Genomic DNA, 18,002 nt, shown 5'->3' with positions numbered 1-18,002 from the left:
TTATGTGAAAACCACTTAGATAACCTAGATTAATGGAAAAATTCCTAGAAATACACAAACCACCTAGAAAGACTCAAGAACAAATTGACTTGTAACAAGATAGTACATCAGAATTCAAAAGCCTCCCAAAAAGAAAAGTCTAGGACAAGAGGGCTTCACTGTTGAATTCTATCAATCATTTAAAGAAGAATACCAATCCTTTATAACTCTTCCAAAATACTTAAGAGGAAACATTTCCTAAGTCATTGTGAGGCCAGCATCACCCTACAAACAAAGTCAGATAAAGAAATCTCAAGAAACCTAGAGATCTATATCCAATATGGATATAGATGCAAATATCCTCAAAAGACTAACTAGAACCAGCTACAAATAAAAAGGGTATATGTACCCCATGGTCAAGTAGGATTTATTCCAGGATTGCAAAGGTGATTCAGTACAGAGAAGTCATTACACCACATTTACAGACTGAAGGAAAAAAAAAAACAACCATGATCAGTTCAAATGACACCAAAAAAAGTATTTGAAAAACCCAACAGCTTTTCATGATAAAAATGCTTACCCTATCAATAAAAGGAAACTTCTTTAACATGATAAAAAACATTTATGAAAATCCTAAAACTAAAATTATATTCAATGAAGAAAGGCCAAAAGCCTTTGCTCTAAGACAAGCATGTCAAACTCAAAGGCTAACTCGGCCAAATAAGCAGTTTAAGTTTATGTGGGCCGCAAAAAAACAAAAGCTTCAATTTTCATAGAAACGTAGGTTTATTTAGAGACATGATGAATACAAAGGGCTGAAGTAAATGAGTAATCATTAACATAAAATAATAGAATATTTTAATAAAAATTAATCGTTTTTCTTGAACATTAACTTACCAGACACTGAATATCTGCACAAATTAATAAGCATAATGCAAATAAACCTATTTTTCATGTTCTCCGAAAGCGAAATATTTCCTGGTGCGCACACCAAACAAGCCAGTGCAAGGCTAATGGCATGGCAATCGGCTAAAATATTCATTAGTAGTATTAGTAGAGAGAAATGGTGCACCTGCACTAAGGGAAATGAATGCAACACGATTATAGTAATGAGTCATTAGCAAAGGTTGTAGTTCGTTATTAATAACTAGGGGCCCGGTGCATGAAATTCGTGCACTGGGTGTGTGTGGGGGGGGGAGTGTCCCTCAGCCCAGCCTGCCCCCTCTCACATACTGGGAGCCCTCAGGCATTGACCCCCATCACCCTCCAATCACAGGATCAGCCCCTTGCCCAGGCCTGACGCCTCTGGCCTAGGCGTCCGGCCCGGGCAGCGGGGACCCACAGCTGCAGCGGCCCCGCAATCGTGGGCTTCGCTTTAGACCCAGGCAAGGGACCCCTAGCTCCTGGGACTGCCAGCTTCGACCGTGCCCAGCTCCCATCGCTGGCTCCACCCCTACTTCCTGCTCTCACTGGCCAGGGCGGAAAAGGCACCCGATTCTCCGAGATCATGGCTGGGGGGCAGGGCAAAGGCGGCCCCAGGGCTGCCTTTGCCCTGCCCCCCAGCTCTTAGCTCCCCCCTGGGTTTCCGATCACTGTCAGTGGCAGGGGGCTTCTTCCTGCTTTCCCTTTCGCCTCCCTGCATTGTGCCTACATATGCAAATTAACCGCCATCTTGTTGGCAGTTAACTGCCAATCTTAGTTGGCAGTTAATTTGCATATAGCCCTGAGTAGCCAATGAAAAAGGTAGCTCGTACGCCAATTACCATTTTTCTCTTTTATTAGTGTTGATTATGTATAACAGCATATAGTAAAAGTTAAGTTTCAAAATTTTTATTAAAACATTTCTTCCATACCCTTATACTGGTTGACCGCAAAGATATTCGTTGTGGGCCACAATGCAGCTCATGGACCACAAGTTTGACATGCTTGCTCTAAGAGCAGGAACAAGAATGCCCACTTTTTTTTTTTTTTTGCCACTTCTAAAACATCATATTAGAAATTCTAGCCAGATCAATTAGGCAAAAAATAAATAAATAAAACACATTGAAATTGGAATAGAAGAATAAAATATCTAGGAATAAATTTAACCAAGGAATGAAAGACTTGTTTTCACTATTCTGGGTCCCTTATAATTCTGAATGAATTTGAATTTGAGGATCAGCTTTTTCATTTCTACAAAAATGGCTGTGGGAAGCTGTAATTACTTTTGAGCTCTAAGAATAGCTGCTGTTGGTTCGTTATGAATGTATGAGAAAATTCTTCTGTTTATATGTAGAGCTAATTTAGGTTCTTTTAAATCCATGATTGGTTGCCTCTGCACATGCCCCAAAGGGGGGAGGGGGGAGCCAGGATGAAGCCTGCAACCAAGGTACGTGCCCTTGACCGGAATCAAACTCGGAGATCCTTCAGTCCATGGGCAATGCTCCCATCACTGAGCCAAACTGGCTAGGGTCTTATGTTTTCTTTTATGTGATTTATTAGAGGCTCAGTGAACAAATTTGTGCACCAGTAGGGTTCCTTGCTCTGGCCTGCGGAATTGGGCCAAAACTGGCTCTCCAACATCCCCCAAGGGGTCCCAGATTGTGAAAGGGCATAGGCCAGGCCAAGGGACCCCACCAGTGCACGATCAGGGCCAAAGGAGGGGGATGCAGGAGGTTGGCCAGCCGGAGAGGGACCACAGGAGGACTCCAGGGTGTGTCCATCCCATCTCACTCAGTCCCAATCGGCAGGACCCCAGCAGCAAGCTAACCTACAGGTCAGAGCATCTGCCCCTTGGTGGTCAGCGCATACCAAAGCAAATGGTCGACCAGTCGACTATCTGCCCCCTCGTGGTCAGTGCACATCATAACAAGCAGTTGAGTGGCCTTAGCATATCAATAGATATTACGCTTTAATTGGTTGAACAGACTACCAGACACTTAGCATATTAGGCTTTTATTATATAGGAGGATTGTTTTAGATCTTGTATTTAGGTCTTTGATCCATTTTGAGTTAATTTTTATGTTTACTGACAAATAGTCTGATTTCATTCTTTTGCACATGGCTTTCCAATTTTCCCAGCACCATTTATTAACGAGGCTTTCTTTCCTCCATTGTATGTAGGTTTTTGGAGCCTCTGTGGAAAATTATTTGCCCACGTACATGTGGGTTTACTTCTGAGCTCTCAATTCGGTCTCATTGGTCTGTCTGTTTTTCTGCCAATATCTTGCTGTTTGGTAATTGTCACTTTGTAGTATAATTTGAAGTCAAGTAGTGTGATACCTCTGGCTTTGTTCTTTTTTCTCAGGATTTCTTTGCCTATTTGGGGTCTTTTGTCATTCCATATAAATCTGATGATTTCTTGTTCTATTTCTTTTTTAAATGTCATTGAAATGTTGATGGGGATTGCATTAAGTCTGTATATTGCTTTGGGTAAAGTGGCCATTTTAACAATGTTGACTCTTCTAGACACCTTTCAAAAGAGGACATTCAGAAAGCCAAGAGACATATGAAAACATGCTCAAAGTCACTAATCATCCGAGAGATGCAAATCAAAACAGCAATGAGGTACCATCTCACACCGGTCAGACTGGCTATCATCAACAAATCAACAAACGACAAGTGCTGGAGAGGATGTGGAGAAAAAGGAACACTTGTGCACTGCTGGTGGGAATGCAGACTGGTGCAGCCACTATGGAAGACAGTATGGAGTTTCCTCAAAAAACTGAAAATGGAACTCCTATTTGACCCTGTGATCCCACTTCTAGGAATATATCCCAAGAAACCAGAAACACCAATCAGAAAGGATATATGCACCCCTATGTTCATAGCAGCACAATTCACCATAGCTAAGATCTGGAAACAGCCTAAGTGCCCATCAGTAGATGAATGGATTAGAAAACTGTGGTACATCTACACGATGGAATACTATGCTGCTGTAAAAAGGAAGGAACTCTTACCATTTGCAACGGCATGGATGGAACTGGAGAGCATTATGCTAAGTGAAATAAGCCAGTCAATAAAGGAAAAATACCACATGATCTCACTCATTCATGGACAATAGAGACCATTATAAACTTTTGAACAATAATAGATACAGAGGCAGAGCTGCCTCAAACAGATTGTCAAACTGCAGCGGGAAGGCAGGGGAGGGTTGGGGGGCAGGAGGTAGGAGGGTAAGAGATCAACTAAAGGACTTGTATGCATGCATATAAGCATAACCAATGGACATAAGACACTGGGGGATAGGGGAGGCTAGGAGACTGTCTAGGGCGGGGGGATAAAATGGATACATATGTAATACCCTTTGTAATACTTTAAGCAATAAAAAAAAAATTAAAAAAAATAAAAATAAACAATGTTGATTCTTCCAATCCATGAACAAAAAATATCTTTCCATTTCTTTGTGTCTTTTTCAATTTATTTTTATAATGTCTTAGTTTTTAGTGTATAGGTCCTTCACATCCTTTATTACGTTTTCTTAAGGAATTAATTTCTAATACATGCAGTCGGCTAAATCTCAAAAACATTATGTTGAGTGCAAGTAGGAAATACAAAAAAAGTATGCTATATGATTCTATATAAATGATATTCAAATCTGGGAAAAACTAATCTATGGTGACAAAAAAGAGAACTGACATGAAACAGACATGAGGAAACTTCATAGGAAGATCTATACCTTAAATGGAGTTGTGGTTTATGAGTATAGTTTTGTTGAAATTTATCTAACTGTACTCTTAAGATCTGTACATTTTATTTTATAAAAGTAAACCTTGACAATAACAAAAAAGGGTACTGAGGGGAAAAGACTTATGAGTGATAGATCTCCCTAACCCCACTTCCCTTCATGCCCTCATTTATTCATTCAACAAATATTAACTGAGTATCAACTATGTTCTAGGTGCTGGGGATACAATACATAAAAATATAGAAAACCCTGCTCTAGTTATACATGCATTGGAAAGGGAATACATAGGCAATAAACAAGATAAATGGTTTAAATATACATATGGACTTAAGAGAGTAATAAATAGAGATTTAAAGCAGGGAAGGGAGATATAAAACATTAAGAAGAGATTAAATTTTTTGATAGGTAGGCCAGGGAAGACCACTAAGATAACTTTGTAGCATCTATAACTTGTCTATATCTATGGAATATGATTGGTTATGTTATTATGACAATTCTGAACCTAGGCCTTTAGAAGTATTATGAGTTTCTGCTTGCCCTCTTACATTTCTATGTTATCATTACACATGTGAAACCGGGAATTACTGAGTTTCCTGCAATCCCTTAAAAGGATCTTAGAATGAAAATGCATGGAACATAGCTGAGCTCAACCTGCTCTGGAGCCAAGTACAACAAGACCTGTAACTTGAAGCACAGCCACCTAGACAAATAGCCTGGATCAATCAACTCACAGCAAACGGCTGAATGAGAGGAAATTATTGTTTTAAGACACTGAGTTACAGGGTGGTTTGCCGCTCAGTAATAGCATTAGCTTGGAGTTAAATACTATGTTTGGTATATACATTTTTTAAAAATATTCTTAGCAGTACTATGCAATTATAAAAAGGAATGACCAAGTGTCTATATCCTATATAATAAAAGGCCAGCGACCATAAGCAGAATGACCAGAACAACCACTCTACCAGTTGCTATGAGGTAGGGGGCCGGCAAGGAGAACCGGGTGGCTGGTGGCAGCAGCGGGACAGGACGAGGGCCAGCGAGGGGAACCGGGTGGCTGGTGGTGGGGTGGGACCTGGGGCCGGCAAGGGGAACCAGGTGGCTGGCGGTGGCAGCAGGGTGGGACCCAGGGCTGGCGAGGGGAACCGGCTGGCTGGTGGCAGCAGCAGGGCAGGACAGTGAAGGGTACTGGGTGGCTGGCAGCGGGGCGGGGCCTGTGGCAGGCAAGGGGAACCAGGTGGCTGACAGGGGCAGCGGGGCTGGACCGGGAAGTGGCGAGTGGGCGGAAGATGGGCCTGATTGCAGGCTAGGTCTAGGGACCCTACCCGCACATGATTCAGTGCACTGGGCCTCTAGTATTACAATAAAGAAATCTCTAGGATATATCTTTGAGCGAATAATAAAAGTTGTAGAAAAGTTTGTGCAGGGTGCTATTATTTATTTAAGACTGATAAGAATATGAAAATGTCATAGAAGCATGGAAGAGACTGTTGAATCTCAGAGGGAAGTTGGGGTTGGGTGGGTGGGTGGGAAGAGATCAACCAAGGAACTTGTATGGATTTGCATAATCTATGGGTACAGACAATAATGTGCTGAAGGCCTGGGGAATGGGAAGGGGCAGGGCAGGGGTGGGCTAGAAAGGATCAATGGGGGGGAGAAGGGTATATATGTAATACTTTTAACAGTAAAGATTTTTTTAAAAGAATATGAAAATATAAAAATATTCACTTCTACTTTTTTTACAATGGGAAAATAAATAATTTTTTAATATTAAAAAAAGAAAGGAATAGGCAAAGGGAAAAGCTAGACTGCTTTGAATATACTTTGACTTATAGATTTTACTTTATAACCATGTAAACATTTTCATATTACTCAACAACAATAACAAATTTTTTAAGCTTCTCAAAGGCAGAGTAACAATAACCAGATTTACTCTTCTTTCTAAAATAAATTTAAAAATCAGAATATATGACAAAAGAGTCAACTCCCAGTTATCCAACTAAATTAAGCCTTAGCAGTAATTTCTGGTAATCTAGGTCCTTCTCCCTACTACTCTCCAACGAAACCTGAGCATTTATCAGACCTTATTATAATTATTTGTTTACAAATCTCTCTTCTATCTCTATTTAATTCCGATATCTTGAAATGTAGGAACCATGTTAGTCATCTTTTATCCCAACTGCACAACTAAATAATGTTTGCTAATCTATACTAACAAAAGGGTAATATGCTAATTAGACTAGGAGACCTTCAGGGAGAACTTCCGGAACAAAGCCATGATGGTGGGTCCGAGGCAGAGGCGGTTAGAGGCGAACAGACTGCTGGGGGGGGGGGGGGGGGGCAGTTGGGGGCAAGCAGACTGCCGGGGGGGAGTAGTTGGGGGCGATCAGACTGGCAGGGGGTAGCAGCTGGGGGCGAGCAGGATCAGGCTGGCAGTGGGGGGAAGTTGGGGGCGATCAGGCTGGCAGGCAGAGTGGTTAGGGGCGATCAGGCAGGCAGGCGAGCGATTAGGAGCCAGTGGCCTCAGATTGCAAGAGGGCTTAAACCAGCAGTTGGACATCCCCCAAGGGGTCCCAAACTAGAGGGGGTGCAGGCTAGGCTGAGGAACACCTCCCCACACCCCGTGCACGAATTTCATGCACCAGGCCACTAGTATCTATATCTTTTCAAACTACCCTCACCTTTGCTCAAATTATTTGCTGTATTTAAAGTGCCTTTAATAACATTTCTACTACTCAAGATATCTCATTCTATAGCCATCACTAGACTCTAAGCCAGCCGTGGGCAAACTACAGCCCGCGGGCCGGATCAGGTCCATTTGAAATGAATAAAACTAAAAAAAAAAAAAAAAAAAAGACCGTACCCTTTTATGTAATGATGTTTACTTTGAATTTATATTAGTTTGCACAAACACTCCATCCATGCTTTTGTTCCGGCCCTCCGGTCCAGTTGAAGAACCCATTGTGGCCCTCGAGTCAAAAAGTTTGCCCACCCCTGCTCTAAGCCCTGAAAAAATTACTTACCTCTGTTTTCTTAGGATATTGTGTGTGTGTATATATCTCAAAGTTCCTGATATAAACATAAACACATATGTAATGTAATAATTAGTATACTATATCCTAATCATCTGCTTAATGTTGTCTCTTCAAAGATATGAATGGTGTCTTGCTTATTTTTGAAGCTCATCACCTGTAATTATGTCTAGTATAACTGGTGGTAATAAATGCTTTTCAGAGGAATTAAATAATTCTATTTAATACTAAAGATGTATAAATTAAATCATGGCGCAGCACTAGCAAAAAATCTAGTTTCATAACAAAAAATATATTGGAACATTAGGACATCTAATAGAAATTGCAATGAATAGAGAACAATAAGTGTGATGGGTGATTTAAAGGGAGGAGGGAGCTCCATTTGCTAACCAACCATATTAGTTAAGTGTCAATATACCTCTGGTGACAAATCCAATAGCACCAACAAATACTAACTACCACAATGTTTAGTTTTCCCTTGCTTCCTAGAACTAGGGACTAAGGGGAAGTCTCCACTCCATTCTTTATAAGCTCTTACTTGGCTTGGTTTCCAGCTTGCTCTCTCAAAAGATTGTAGGTAAAAGTTACTTCCAACAAGTTCCTCCTCTGGAACCTCAAAATGAAATGAATACTGTATAAAAATTCTGTTGAAGTATGGAAGTCCTCAAAAAAATTAAACACAGGGCCCTGGGCACAGTTGGTTGGAGCATTGTCCCATACACCAAAAAGTGGCGACTTCAATTCCCGGTCAAGACACATCCACAGGTGCAGGAGGCAACCAATAGATTAAATAGAATTAGCATATGATCCAGCTTCTTTAATTCTGGGTATACACCCAAAGAACTGAAAGCAGGGACTTGTACAGATCTTTGTACACTCATGTCCATACCAGCATTATTCAAAATAACTAAAACATGCCTGGTCGGTGTGACTCAGTGGTTGAGCATGGACCCATCAACCAAGAGGTCTGGTTCAATTCCCCGTCAGGGCATATGCCCAGATTGCGGGTTCAATCCCCAGTAGGGGGTGTACAGGAGGCAGCCAATCAATGATCATCTCTTATCACTGATCATCTCTCATCATTGATGTTTCTCTCTCTCCCTCTTCCTTCCTCTCTGATAGCAATAAAAAAATTAAAACTAAATAAAATTCACTAACTAGCCAAAACATGAACAACCTAAGTGTCCATTAACAGACAAATGGATAAACAAAATGGGGTATATCCATGCAATGAAATGTTAGACTTAAAAAGGAAATTCTAACACATGCCACAATATGGATGAACTCTGAAGATACTAAGTTTTTTAAAAAGGCAGACACAAAAGGACAAAAATTGTATGATTCCACTTATATGAGGTACTTAGAGTATTCAAATTCATAGAGACAAAGAGTAGAATGGTTGTTGCCAAGGGCTAGAGGGAAGGGTAAAGTTTCCGTTTTGGAAATGGATGGTGGTAAGTTACACAGCAGTGTGAATAACAATGCCAGAAAACGGTATTAAAACAATAGATTTTATTTTATGTACTAGTATATAATTTTACTACCAAAAAATCCTGTTTAATTAATATAAGTCCTTAGGACTTAGTTGTGCTGTGAATTTCCTACCAAGCTCACCAAAGCCAAGTTTCCAAATATCTCCTAGATTTCATTTTGTACATCCCAAGTACTGAGGATCTTCCCATTTGTATTATAAATGGTCCTAGTAACAGTTGTTTCATATGTCACTTCTCCCTATTTTGAGCAAAGATGAACAGCCAATTTCCAAATACCTGTTGATACTAATATACTCACCACCCAACTAAAAAATGACATCATTTTCAGTATCTCTGAAGCCTTCTGAGAGCTACTTTCAAATTACCTTCCTTTCTCCATTAAGTTAACTATTACCCTAAATTTTGTCTTCCTTATTGTCTTCCCATGAATGGGTAAAACAGTCATGAAACCTATATTATATTTGACTAACATTTAGAATACCTAGACTTATTAACTTATTCATTGTATTTATTAAGTACCTATTCTATTCCAGACTTAAGAAGCACATAGAAGTGATGGAAGGAAGGAAGAGGTGGAGACTAAGATGGGAAGTGGAAAGAGGAGACAGGATAGGGAAAGAGCATTCATGTTAGGAAACTAAAATTAATTCACTTTTACTAAAGCATAAATTTATGTCACAGAAAAATTTTAAATTACGAATTTTTGGAAAAAATGAAGGAAAAGAGTGATAGATAAAATATCTCAACATTATGAGAAAACTAGAGGCCCATTGCATGAAATTCGTGCAAAAGTAGGCCTTCCTTCCTCTGGCTGCTGGCACCGGCTTCCCTCTGGCACCCGGGACCCAGGCTTCCCTGCAGCCGCCGGCAGGCACCTGGCAAGCACGTGGGACCCAGACTTCCCTGGCAAGCACGTGGGACCCAGACTTCCCTCGCAGCCCTGGCTTCGTCCGGGAGGACATCCAGTCTAATTAGCATATTATGCTTTTATTATTATAGATTCAGCTATATATAAGCAATACTTAAAAGCAGAGCACTGCGCCCTGACCTGCTAGGCCCAGTGGATAGAGTATCAGCCTGCGGACTGAAGGGTCCCAGGTTCGATTCCAGCCAAGGGCACATGTCTGGGTTGCAGCTTGATCCCCAGTAGGGGGCGTGCAGGAGGCAGCCGATCAATGATTCTTATCATTGATGTTTCTCTCCTTCTCCCTTCCTCTCTGAAATCAATAAAGAAATATATTTTAAAAAAAAAAAAAAAAGCAGAGCACTGAGAGGACCTATTGACAACACAGTGCACTATTATTGTCACTGCTGCATTGATAAGGACAATATGACTTCAAGATCACTAACTCCAGAAAGATGAGGAGACAGAAGGGCTTGAGCAGCAACATGACAAGTCACTATCACAGAGAGTACAGGAAGAAGCATTGGTGGACTTAAGTGTTATTTACAGTTCCTGTCCTCACCCCTCCTAAATCAGGTTTGCCTGAAATGCTTATTAAAACTACAGGCTTTTTGATCCTGCCTGAGACTACTGAATCAGAATTTCTGGAATTAGGTCTCTAGAATATACATTTTACTAATCCCAGGTGATTCTTACACTGATTAAAATTTGAGAGCCACCAGTATAGTGGAAAGAGAGTCCTGCCCACCTCTTGACCTCCAACTAGATATTTTCAGGTAAATCAGTTTAACTCAGTGCAAAAGTCTTGTTGCTATTAAAAAGGACTACTGAATTATACTATTTTAAATTTTACCAAGCATGGTTGTGCTGTTATTGTTCTTTTTAACATCTTAGTCTGGTTATGACAATCTATATAGATGCTTCCACTGGCAATATATACTAAGAAAAATAAATCATGTCTCCACCAATTCCCAAAATAAGCTAACATACGATTCTACACTGAAGCAATCTACTCATGTTTGTAAATCCTATATAATAAAAGGCTAATATGCAAAGAGGAAATGGTGTAACACCCGAACAACCAGTTGCTATGATTTGCGCTGACCACCAGGGGGTGAGCGTGGAACATAGTGGGCGAAGACAGCAGGCGGCAGAGCGCGGAACATAGCAGGTGTCAGCCGTGGAGGGATGGTGGAGCAGGTGAGCAGGGGCACCAGACCAAGGCGGGGCACCAGTCGCTGTCATTCGGGCAAGCCTCTGGTGGTTGCTGAAAATTCTTTGCTCCCGCATGCCATAGTCCCACCCAGCACTCACACCCGCTGCTGGCGCTGGAGCCACTACTTGCACCTGCTGCCAGGACCCAGCACCCACCCCAACTGCTCGGTGCCGTCAGCAGTAGTGAGTGGCCACTGCCAGCCCCGATCGCCCCTCGCACCTGCTGATGGCATTTGGACCCACTCACAGCTGCTGCTGGCACTGGCCCCAATCACTCCATGCCATCAGCGGGTGAGAGCAGGACCAGAGCCATCAGCACATGGGAGCAGCGGGAGCGGGGCTGCCAGCAGACAGGGAATGGGCGGGGGGGTAGCGGCGCAGTGGGAGTAGCCAGGCAGAGGCGCAGAGGATGGGCCGAGACCCACCCCTGAGTCTAGCGCAGCCTCACAGCCCACAGTTCTTTCCAGGGTGCACGAATTCGTGCACTGGGCCCCTAGTGCTTATTATAAATGCCAAACAGTGCCACAGGGCAAGTGCACACACATTTTGTCAAAGAGCATTTAGATAGATATTAGGAGATATCAGTCTCTAACCCAGTTTGTTTCTTAATTTTTTAAAGTTTTTCTTAAAACATTAAGGTTGTCCTTAAAAAAAAACACACAAAAGACTTGAAATGTAGAAGCCACACCAGAAACAGTCAATTCACAGAAATTAACCAGGCACTGTTAGTCAGTTGAGGTACTCAAGCCTGAGAAGCCTTACATATTTTGACAATGCATTTTTCAGGCACCTCTAAAAATACTTATAACTATGCTCTTATCAACTATAGAAGCATTATTATATTATATTTATCTGCTTACATGTGCCTCTATTTCCTCACTAGACTCTAAATATCATAAATGAAGAGATTACTCAATACTACAGTCAGATATAATCATGGTGCACAGCAGACTGCTTGACACATAGTAGATAACTCAATGAATACTTGTTGAAATGATGAATGACTAGATGAGTTTTATACAAATACTAGAGGTCCGATGCACGAAGATTCATGCAAGAATGGGCCTTCCTTCCCCTGGATGCCGACAGTGCCTTCGCTCTGGCCGGAGATACCTTTGTGCCTTCCCATGCTGCCCAGAGGCCTGGAGCAGCTGGGGAGGTCTGGAACAACTATGTTGTCGCCATGGCAATGACACAAGCGTCCTGCCCCGCCCCACCCCCAGCCGCTCAGTGCCTGCGTATGCAAATTAATCTGCCATCTTTGTTGGGTTAATTTGCATGCTCCTGATTGGCTGGTGGGCGTTGTGGAGGTACGGTCAATTTGCACCTTTCTGTTTTATTAGTGTAGGCAGTTCTTACACACTGTTCAGATGTTTTAGACATATTAATTCATAACCCTCTTATCATCCTTACAAGATGAAGTATCACTTTTAAGAAAACTTAAGCTTAGAGATTAAACAGCATGTCCAAGTTGCTCAGCTACTAGGTGGCAGAACCAGAATTTTAATCTAGAGCCAGAATACCAAAGTGCTCAATCATTCTACTGTTACCCTGCAACCATCAAGGTGTTAACATCAAAAAAGGAACAATTTGTGTAGCACAGCTTTAGGGAAGCTTAAGTTGTCCCCTAATTCCTTCAAGAGTAAACTGTGAGCAATAAGAGATAAATATCAATCAAACTAATCATATTAATATGTGGCTGAAAAGCCTCATTCTATATGAAAATGAGCACTTTTTTGTGTGTACGGTGTCCAGAAATTTGTTATTGTGGCTATATTGAGACACAGGTTATGCTTCCATCACAGTAATCTTATTACAGTGGTGACAATGAGACCTGTAACATTTTTTACTAGGCTCAATGACCGGAATAATAAGTATACCTTACATCACCTGCTAAAATAACAATAACAATGTTTTTCTTAATATTCAATTTATAGAGTCCTAAAGTAAATTGCTCGAAGAAATAAGTTCCCAATGATTATAGGTGCAGAATTTTTGAAGTATGTCCATATTCAAGTGTAGATCACAGAAGCTCAACTAAAAGGATTGTGGACTGACTTGAGATGACATCCGGATTGAGCAAAAAAGGGAATAAGATGATTAAGACTCAAACTCAGGAGGAACTAAGGCAGTGGAAGAACTCAGAACATGTGAAATTCCTTAAATAAGAGTTTATTAACTTTAAATAATTGTGCCTATGTTACAAATAGTAAAAGTCCTTCATACTTTTTGTAGAAAAAAAAAATGTGGCTTAAATTTCTAACAGATGTGTACACATAATATAGGAAAAAAAATTGTTCATTAATGCCCAAAAGAGTTAGTATAAAGATATATTATCGCCCTAACTGGTTTGGCTCAGTGTATAGAGCGTCGGCCTGTGGACTGAAGGGTCCCGGGTTCAATTCCAGTCAAGGGCATGTACCTTGGTTGCGGGGGCATCCCCAGTAGGGGGTGTGAAGGAGGCAGCTGATCGATGTTTCTCTCTCATTGATGCTTCTAACTCTCTATCCCTCTTCCTTCCTCTCTGTAAAAAATCAATAAAAAAATATATTAAAGATATATTATGCTAAAAAGTAGTACTCATTAAACTGATGTCATGAATATCCAAACACAGAAATAATTACTTAGACTTACCGCAGCTTGAGTAAACTATTCCCCAAACCTACGCAGTTATTTTGTTCTGCTTCCATGCTTATCAATCCATGTTCTGAGGAGTAAATTGGTTTCTCAGGTATCCTAAATCAGGAAGAGGATGTTCTGAATAATAATTACAAGTATTGCATGACCGGTATGGCTCAGTGGTTAAACGTCAACCTATGAACCAGGAGGCATGGTTCGATTCCCACTAGGGAGTATATAGGAGGCAGCCGATCAATGATTCTCTCATCATTGATGTTTTTCTCTCTCCCTCTCCCTTCCCCTCTGAAATCAATAAAAATACATATCCTATCTAATAAAAGAGAAACATGGTAATTTGCATACGACTGCTACCCTTCCCATTGGCTAATCAGCGAGGTATGCAAATTAACTGCCAGCCAAGATGGTTGACGGCAGCCAGGCAGCTTGAAACTAACATGAGGCTTGCTTGCTTCAGTGACGGAGGACTCCAACGTTCCCTGCTTGCCGCTGCAGGCCTCTGAGCTGCAACTCTAAGCAACTATGTAACAAATATAGAAGCTAAACAAAACCCCAGAAACCTCCTTTAGTCTGCCGGGCTTCAGCCAGCAGGATCGCAACATTGTAAGCAAAGGCCAGAAACCTACTTTCAGCAGCGGAGGCCTAAGAGCTGGAGCCAAGCCTCAAAGCTAAAGCTGGCCCAGAATAAAAAAAAAAAAGAAAAAGAAAAAAAGGAGCAGTTGGGAGCTTCAGTCACCCCCAGCCTGAAAACAGCCCTCAGCCCCTCACCCAGACTGGCCAGGCACCCCAGTGGGGACCCCCACCCTGAAGGGGGTGTGACCAGCTGCAAACAGCCATCATCCCCTCACCCAGGCTGGCCAGGCACCCCAGTGGGGACCCCCACCCTGAAGGGGGTGTGACCAGCTGCAAACAGCCATCATCCCCTCACCCAGGCTGGCCAGGCACCCCAGTAGGGACCCCCACCGATAAGGATGTGTGACCAGCTGCAAACAGCCATCATCCCCTCACCCAGTCTGGCCAGGCACCCTAGTGGGGACCCCCACCCTGATCCAGGACACCCTTCAGGGCAAACCAGCCGGCACCAACCCGTGCACCAGGCCTCTACCCTATATAGTAAAAAGGCAATATGCCTCCCAGCACCAGGATCAGCGGAGCCGCGAGGCCTCCCAGCACCGGGATCAGCGTGACAGGGGGTAGCGCCTAAAACCCCTGATCACCCTGCGGCTCTGTGTGTGACAGGGGGCAGGGCCACAACCTCCCTATCCACCCTGCTCTGTTCATGACAGGGAAAGGCGCCCCAACCCCCTGATCGCCCTGCGGCTCTGTGTGTGACAGGGTGTGGCGCCCCAACCCCCTCATCGGCCCTGCTCTTTGTGTGACAGGGTGCGGCGCCCCTAACCCCCCCCCCCAACACGGGCCCTGCTCTGTGTGTGACGTGGTAGAGCCATAACCTCCCCATCGGCCCTGTCCTGAGTGTGAGAGTGGCGGCGCCCCAACCTCCTGATCGGCCCTGCTCTGTGGGTGATAGAGGGCGGCGCCTCAACCCCCTGATGGGCCCTGCTCTGTGCGTGACAGGGGGCAGCGCCACAACCCCTTGATTGGCCCTGCTCTGTGCGTGACAGGGTACAGAGCCCCAACCCCCGATGGGCCCTGCTCTGTGAGTGACAGGGGGCAGTGCCCCAACCCCCTGATTGGCCCTGCTCTGCGCATGACAGGGGGTGGCGCCGCAACCTCCCCATCGACCCTGCCTTGAGTGTGACAGGGGGCGGTGCCCCAACCCCCCAATCGGCCCTATCCTGAGCGTGACTGAGGGTGGCATCGCAACCTCCCGATCGCCCTGCTCTGTGCATGACAGGGGGCAGCGCCCCAACTCCCCAATCGGCCCTGCTCTTAGCCCGACCAGGGGCTGCACCTAGGGATTGGGCCTGCCCTCTGCCACCCGGGAGCAGGCCTAAGCCAGCATGTCGTTATCTCCCGAGGGGTCTCAGACTGCGACAGGGCACAGGCCGGGCTGAGGGACCCGCCTCCCCCTGAGTGCACAAATTTTTGTGCACCGGGCCTCTAGTATTTAATAATTACAAGTGTTGTGGTCAATCTAAAAAATGTCTATCCCATTATAAATTGACACTCTAGTTAATAAATCAGTCTCCTGTAAATCTGTCATTCTGAATAAATTTCCCAGAACATTAACACTGATGGATAATAGATAAAAATCAAATATTTAAGTCTGTAAAGCCAAAGGCCAGACTATGGATTCCTGATAAGTCAACCCACCTCTTTCATTATTTAAGCCACATTTCTCAGAAATGTCAAAATCTGGTATAAATAACTATAATTCAACCTTAGCAGAATTTTAAAGTTAGATCTTTTCTCCATTCACTTTCAAATAAATCAAAGGTAATTTGGCTTATGATAACATAGGCATATAAGTAAGTTTAAAATATACTATAGGCCAATAAAAAGTATTTTTAACATAAGGGTGTTTTCCCCTAAATAAGCGTATGATAAACAGTGAATCAATGCTACTCTCTAATTGTCCACAATCAATTCTTCTACCCACTTAGTCCACTGGCAAACTGTTTTTCCAAAACTATTATAATTAGAGTATCAAAACAATAAATCTGAGAGACTTTACTTAGCATTTCATCACATTCCACTTTGAGATGTGAGAGAAAATGCCAAAAGATAACTTCAATTTTCCACCTTTAAGGCTTAAAATCCCTCATGTATGAAGCCCTTGCAAAACTCAGTTCTTCCTTTTTCTGGTTCTCTTATGATTCTCTGTCTGAAATATCACTTTGCATTTAATTCTATTCTGTCTTATACTATTATTTGCTTCATAATACTATTCATGAAATTTTGGGAGCCAGTTTTCTGCGAAGTAACATTTAATAAAATTTAGGTATTTACAGGTTAGAAAGCTAAAACCCTTAGTAGAAAGACTCTAAAGAAAACAGTATAGCTTTTGGCAGTCTTACAAGACAAAAATTAGACTCCAGGAGCAGCAATGGGTCAGATCTCATTTACTATACCAGGCTCTAAGGTATAATAAAAAAGCAAGACACACAATGGGAGATATATTCATAATACATATATGTATCTGATGACCCTCAAAAGCATTTGCTTGAAATAAATCTAACTTAAAACATTGAATGATTTATTACTTCATTTGTACGAAATCCAACAACAGGCAAAACTAACCTAAGTGGTAGAAATCAGGTTTCCTATGAGGCATGGGGATTGATTGGAAGAGACCTTTGAGGAAACCTTTCTGGAACAATGAAAATGTTCTATACTCTTATTGGAGTAATGGAATACTACTCAGCAATTTAAAAACCTACACATGTACTCATATATGGGTAAAGTGCAAAAGCATTATGTTGAAGGAAAGAAGCAAAATGCAAAAGATTGCATGCTGTATGACTTCATGTATATGAAGTCCAATAAAGGCAAAACTAATTTACTGTCCTAGAAATCAGAACGGTGGTTTCGTATGAGGCATGGGGATTGCCTGGAATAGAATCTGAGGAAATCTTCCTATAACAATGGAAATATTCTATATCTTTATTACAGTGATAATTACAGGTGTATATACAGTTATTAAAACTCATCAAACTGTCCGCTTAAGATAACTGCATTTCACTGAATGTGAATTTCATATAAGATTTTTGTAGTTATCAACAACAAAATAAGTGGACTTCTATTTATCAAAAGAAAAAAGCACAGCAATAAAATTTGGTACATTTTACTAGTATATCTTTTAATAACAAACTAGAGAACAGATTCAATATAAGAGCTTACAATCTTCTTTATATCCACAAGAGGGAGCAAACATTTAAAACATTTTTATGAGAACATCATTAAATACTTTTTTACAGAAGACTTTTAAGTGACAATATTTGGAAAAAATAATAATACAATTACCAAAAAATATTTAACTGAGTGCCTATCATGTGCCAGATAATGCCTGGAAATACTATGGGTCAAAGACAAAACTCCTGCTCTTAAGCATCACAATACTTAAGGCAACTATATATCCAGAGATTTGTAAAATTTTTTAATGAGCACAAAAAATCATA

General features: G+C 41.9%; 1 protein-coding gene and 1 non-coding gene across 4 annotated transcripts in view; one reads left to right on the top strand and one right to left on the bottom strand.

The window, feature by feature from the left end:
- The window catches only part of FAF1 (Fas associated factor 1), a 399,416-nt gene that overhangs the window by 354,151 nt on the left and 27,263 nt on the right, over window positions 1-18,002 (bottom strand). The window lies entirely within an intron of this gene.
- Window positions 12,992-13,131, top strand: LOC132232185 (small nucleolar RNA SNORA1). Its single transcript, XR_009452325.1, has one exon. It is a non-coding gene; the product is annotated as a small nucleolar RNA SNORA1 (small nucleolar RNA).

The sequence above is a fragment of the Myotis daubentonii genome, chromosome 3 (assembly GCF_963259705.1).
Source record: "Myotis daubentonii chromosome 3, mMyoDau2.1, whole genome shotgun sequence".
Classification (NCBI taxonomy): Eukaryota; Metazoa; Chordata; class Mammalia; order Chiroptera; family Vespertilionidae; genus Myotis; species Myotis daubentonii.
This window is presented reverse-complemented; position numbering and strand designations above follow the sequence as displayed.